Source organism: Heliangelus exortis, chromosome 4 (assembly GCF_036169615.1).
Source record: "Heliangelus exortis chromosome 4, bHelExo1.hap1, whole genome shotgun sequence".
Taxonomy (NCBI): Eukaryota; Metazoa; Chordata; class Aves; order Apodiformes; family Trochilidae; genus Heliangelus; species Heliangelus exortis.
In genome coordinates this window covers 10,815,147-10,821,146 of record NC_092425.1, presented here as the reverse complement: position 1 = coordinate 10,821,146, position 6,000 = coordinate 10,815,147, and the positions used below count along the sequence as shown (strand labels likewise).

General features: G+C 46.1%; 1 long non-coding RNA gene across 1 annotated transcript; it reads right to left on the bottom strand.

The window, feature by feature from the left end:
* Positions 1 to 3,047: 3,047 nt before the first annotated feature.
* On the bottom strand, positions 3,048 to 5,846 carry LOC139796330 (uncharacterized). Its single transcript, XR_011725951.1, has 2 exons — positions 5,776 to 5,846; positions 3,048 to 3,794 (listed from the first exon to the last, which is right to left on the bottom strand). It is a non-coding gene; the product is annotated as an uncharacterized lncRNA (long non-coding RNA).
* Positions 5,847 to 6,000: the final 154 nt, after the last annotated feature.

The window sequence follows — 6,000 nt, the reverse complement described above, 5'->3', positions numbered from 1 at the left end:
ACTCACGTCATGCATGCCCCATGATCTTCTTTCAGGTTTCTCCTTTCTTTCTTGAAACCATTACATACATAAAAAGCAAAGCTTTGTTTTCAGTGATTGGCACTAGAGACAGGTTTCTCACAAGAAAGCATCAGCATCCTACTTCTGAAAAGCTCAAAACATCAAAAATTGCCAGAAAAGCTGCAGAACTTGGTGTAAAAAAACAAGCTCTAAAAAAACAAGGCAGTCTTTAGAATATGTTGTATTGTATACCATACCCCTACAGTACATTTCCTTCAGCCAAAATGCCTTGTAAAGTGCTTTATGGAGACCACTCATTTGTAGTTTGGATGCCTCATGGTACATTTCACTAATGAAAGTCAGGTGTATACCAAAAGGAAGCCTTCAGTTCAGGTGCTGGGCTCCTCTGAAGTCACAATGATGAAGACATCACACCAACAGCAAGGAGTCCTGTAGTCACACGGTGACTACACAGTTAATTTTAGGGCATGTGATTCACATGGACCCTGATATCTGTCCTGAAACACACAGGCTTAGCTTTGGTTATTGGTTGTTCCTAGCAGATACAAGGCACCCCTGGGACCAGGCCAAGATGAACATAATCCTATTATGACAAATAAACTGATAAAAGATGGGGGAGGAAAAAAAAAAAAATCAGGGCATATTGAACTTTCCCATTCATGAAAACACAGTGCCTACACCCAGCTCTCAGGGCTGAGTGCCAGTCTGGGGACACAGGAGCCAAGTTTCCTGGAGCAGCTGAGACCCCCCCCAATACTCATCCATGGAATGTGGTGACAGGAGCTGCATCACCTTCTACCCCTGGCAGGACCACAGCCCCACCTCTGCCCCAACACACCAACAACAGGAGGCACAGAGGCTATGGGTGAACTTCAGGCAGTGGTGAAGGCTTAAGAGCAGGCTCCTTTGGCTGGGCTACAGTGAGTAACAGGGATAAATGAACTCTGCTTCACCTCTGGCCACCTATGTTCTTCCCAGCAGCACCTCCATCTCAGAGCATTCCCTCCCTCCCCAGCACAAGGCCTCTGGGGCTCCTTTTCCCCTCTGGCAAGCAGGGCAACCAACCAACAGACCTTCTTACTTCTTTGTCCTTCCCCATCACTATATAAGCTGTTCAAAAATCATTTTTGGCCATATTTGTGCATAGAGCAGGCCCAGGAGAAATGCAGGATAATAAACAACTGGGTTTGTCTGTGCTCAGAACATTTCCAAATGTTTTTTCTTTTCAGCCACTTCACTAGAGAACATCTCTTCCATTTATAGCCATGACTCAAAGATTCTAGCTCCTTAGCCCACCTCCTCTTCTCTAAAGCTTTCCAGAGAGCAAGGGCCACCTCAGGCAGGTGCTGCACTTCCAGCTCCCATAGGAGTGAGATGTAGGGCACAATGACCACCCCACATCCTTTCAGATGCACACATTTCAATTTTTTAAAACCTTTCTAACAGGAAAATGCCAGCATTTCCAAGATAACCCAACATGCCACACTGAAAACTCTTGAGACACCTTTCTCAAAAAGCAAACCTTGTGTCACTCGCTGCATTTGGGCAGCGCTGCACACGCTGCAGTTATGACTCAAAAGAGAGAGCACACTGGCTGGGGAAAGCCCTTTCCAAAGGCTCCAGATTCACCTACAAGGAGTGGATGCCTTCAGAGTTCACTGAGCACAAATTCAGCATTAACTGCCTGATGTCATCGTGATTGCAGCTCACTTCCCTAAAACCCTGCAAGCCAGAACAAAGCTTTTGGTGCCTTTGTTGCTACAGCTCTGGCTTGGGCCATGCTCAGGTGCACGCTTACAGGAGCAAAGTAGCTGTTCTGGAAAAGGCAGAAAGCCTTCTATCTGATAGCTTCCATCTTACCTGCAAAATCATTAAAGAGCTCCCCAGGTCAGTGAGTGCATCTTGTAGGTGCAGAGGGATCCTTTGCCCTAGTTGAGCAGCCCATCCTTTTTACCGGTGAAGCAATCCAACTAAGGTGGACAAATATTAAAACCAGACTGGAAACCTGAAAGAAAGGAGGAAAAGAGGGCAATTTTCACAAGTACTTCAAATATGGGGCTTGATTGATACCTTTGGACCAATGTGCCACTGACACCCACCATGTTCACCCTCAGCTGAGACTTTCACGAGGCTTTTCCCATGATGCACATCAATCTCAGGCCTGGGGAGGTGAAAATTAACAAACGTGAGCAGGGGTGGACTCGGTGGTGTGGTCTGATTGTCTAAGGAGAGGAAGTCCCATCTGGGACTGGGTTTTTCAATCCTATCAACACTTAGCCCAATGATTTACTTATCTAATCTGTGCTGTCAAGTGTGGTTAGCCACCAGCATACACCTACCAGAGTCAAGGGATAGAAAGCAGCTGGAAAAATTTCTCCTTGGGGATTGTCAGCACTTTCAAATCAGCAGCAACACCTGGGGATGCCTTGCTGGGGAAGTGGGGTGCTGGCTATCAGCTCAAGGAGAGAGTGAGGATGAGGGAGTTGGTCCATGCTCCTCACTGTGGCCACTGGCTTCCTGTAGCCTGGGCACACACTTTGGAGCCTGTAGATGTGGTACCTCAAAACCCTGGGGATCTCCAGGATGAACTTTCCTCCTCTTTCTCCAGTGGCTGGAGCTCCAGCTGTCAGCAACAGAGGCAAAGAAGTTTGAACTGCTTTACTGTCACAGATGCAAATTCCAGCTTCATCAAATCCACCCTGACAGTCTTTCTTCACAAAACATGAGTTGATTTTTAATTTCTGTAAAATTCTCAGGCTGGTACAATTTCAAGATGATTCAAAAAAAACCAAAAACAAACCCTCCCGATTTTCTGCACTGGTCATGATTTTACAAGACCATATATTTTAAATAAATAACTACCACTTTTCATAGCATTGCAAGATTTGTCTTAGGAGAAGGAGCATACGATCATTATTTTTTTTGTATTTGGACTCAGGAAAGACAACTTGCTGCCTGCTCAGAAATTGGCAACATCTTTGAAATAATGACAAATCCAATGGAAATAGAGAAGTCCCAGGAATTAATTTTTAGAGGAGGCAAAAGCACTTTATTTCAACTGAGGTTAAACTTGAGTAAACCTTTCAGCTGGGTTTGGCAAGTGAGTTTGAACCAGTATTGCAGTAACTCAGCCCCATGGGCAGGACACGGTGTACAAAGATTACATCATCAGACTTCTCATTGTGATCACCCAGGGTAGGCAACACCACTTGGACAACTATAGAAGTAAATGAAAACATGCAATGCATGGAGAAATTCTCAAAACTCTTTGTGAACCCTGTGCCATATCATTCCTCCTTGCCTTACAGGTTTTGTTCTGAAGCCAGCTCAAATTATTCATATGTATCTCGCAACCCTTTCCTTGTTTCCCTGCAAGAAGGATCTTTGCCCTGTTTAGTCCCATCCCACGGAATCATGTGCTTGGTTAGGAGACCTGCAGACTCTTTACTGGGATGCCAGTTTTCCTGCTGGCTCTGAGAGCAGAGCTCCACGTGACTTTATCCTTATTCCCCTCGGCAGGCAGTGAGCTCATCCTCCTGGTGGCCCAGGCATTGCTGCAAGTCTTCTCAGGCTGCTGTGATTCACGAGGAAGCTGCCAGAGATGGATTTGGTGGAGCATGGCACCCATGAGTCACTGTCACTCTGGATAAACACCTCTGGCTGCTGGAGCAAGGGCTGGTCCCAAACAGCAGCTCCAGAGTCCTTCCACCCTCTTCCCTGCTCCAGCTCCCAGCTAAGAGTGCAGCTCCTTTGGTTGCCATAAGCACGGTGCCCTGCAACAACACCAGTAAAGAAAAATGACATGGGATGAGGCCACCTGTTTTATAGTCCCCCTGAGGCACTGCAGCCAAGGTGTCACGCTTGGCTGAGAGACATTTCATTTTTGTGGCACAGCAGTCGGGGGCAATTGGGAAAAAAAAAATGTAGAGATGTAAAAGATAAAAAAAAGGAGTGTCCCCTCTTTCTAAAAGGCAGCCTGACAACAGAGAAAATGGTCAACACAGTCAGAAAATGGTCGATTGAGGAGCAGGTGTCAGAGCTCCCATTTAATCTGCAGAACAGCTCCAGGCTCCTCATCACCCTTAGTGTGAGGCAAGGACAAAAGGAAACCCAGGAGATGAAGGGACAGAGTTGGAGCTCCCTTTTTATAGGATATCAGTAAATGAAACCTTAGATGTTATCACTGCCCCCTCTATTACAGAACAGTTCAACCCAGTCCCAAGGGCAGAGGGAAAGACCTTTACTAAAAAATGAATATTCCTAGCTGAAGGTACAGGAGGACAAGACCAAAGAGCTGCATTGTTCACTCGATAGTGGAAGTCTGGTTAAAAATAAACACTTAAACACAACAAACCTGTAGTTCTGAAACAAGTCCCTTTTGTTAGTCATGTCTTTAAAGTGACTGAGACCAAATTTGGGTTACCCAGAGTGGTTTTGAGAAACCACTGCAGCAAACACAGGTCTTACCTTCCAGAGCTTCCACCCCGTGGCAAAATAAACTCTGCCAAACAGGTTTCTATACAGCTCCTGTGGGTCTCTCCTGAGGCCAGCAGGCAGGCAGCAGCCCTGGGGCAGAGCTGCTCTCCCAGTCCAGCCTCCAGGCACATGAAGTTATGGGGAACTGGATGGAGGCTCAGAGCCAGCAGGCAAACTGTCCCTGATGCCAAAAGCCACTGTGCTCTGATGAGAACAAGGTCCTTCTGCCTCACCCCAGCAGTGGGAGCACAGTGGGAAACCCTCTCCCAAGCATTTCAGCACCCAGCACTGCCCCTGGGCCACTGTGGGTCTTCAGTGGGGGAAATCGCAGCTCTTCCCTGCAAATGCTTAATCTGAGAAGCAGAGATCTGATAATAAGAGCTTGCCGGTTTGGCACTCAGCATTGTGACAGATCCAGTTACCAGCAATTAGACACTCCACCCCTATTAAATTGTGCTAGAAATACTATGACAGTTTTAAACAGAGAGCCTGATTATCTGTTTGAACTGTTTACCAAAGGTTGGGGTGATTTCTCTGTCATTTAAAATGTTGTATATTAAGGCTGGACATTTTTTTCAAAGGTGTTTACTGTAGTTTAAATGGGACTTATTCAGAGAGGTATTTTCGTCAAACAAGAGGTTAAACTCGGTCGTACAAAGCTCCTCTGTGATTAGTCATGGATCCACTTTGCCAATTCACGCTGAATTTTCAAGCCACACATTCTTGCAAATCTCTGCTTTATAGCCTTTTATAACACTGTCGGTTGCTTCTACAATTACAGAATGTCTTCTGCTCTATTTCCACATTCTCTTCTCCCATAGGTTGCTTATGCCACATTTCACATTATTTCAGATATTTTCTTTGTGCAGGTGGGGGACACCAGAGCTGCTGGGACCCTGGGGGGTGCAGTGGCTTCACTCCTCTGCTTGCTGCACAGGTGAAGACCAACCCGTGGTTTCACAGATATTTCTCACAATATTTTAAAGAGCTCTTGCTGCTAACACCTTATCACTCATCCAGCCTCTGTGCTGTATCTTCAGCTGGAAACGCATCTGCAAATTGTCTTGCAGGGGCCTGGTTTTGGATGATTATTTTGTTTAGTGGGTCCAAGTGGTCAGTGACAATTGATTATGCTTCTACTGCAAGGTAAAGCAGGGAGGGCAGGGGTTAAGCTTTGGCTTGAGCATTCATGTTTCCTGACAACAATCTCCTTGCTAGACCTGCCTCACTTAATATGAGGGCCTTCAGAGCATGAGCTCTGATCTAGAACCATCTTACCTGATGCAGGAACCAGTCTCACACATTGCAGAGGCCACCGAAAGCACCAGCAGAAACTTCCATGTGATCCAGCCCACACCACATCCAGTTGAGTTCCAAATGTCTGGCAACAGATTCCATTGAATCCTCCAGAGCAACCCAGGAAGTATTTTGCTGCAATGAGAAACTGTTTTCCCAATTTCTAGGCTTACCAGTTAGATGCTTTTTACACACTCAATATGAGCA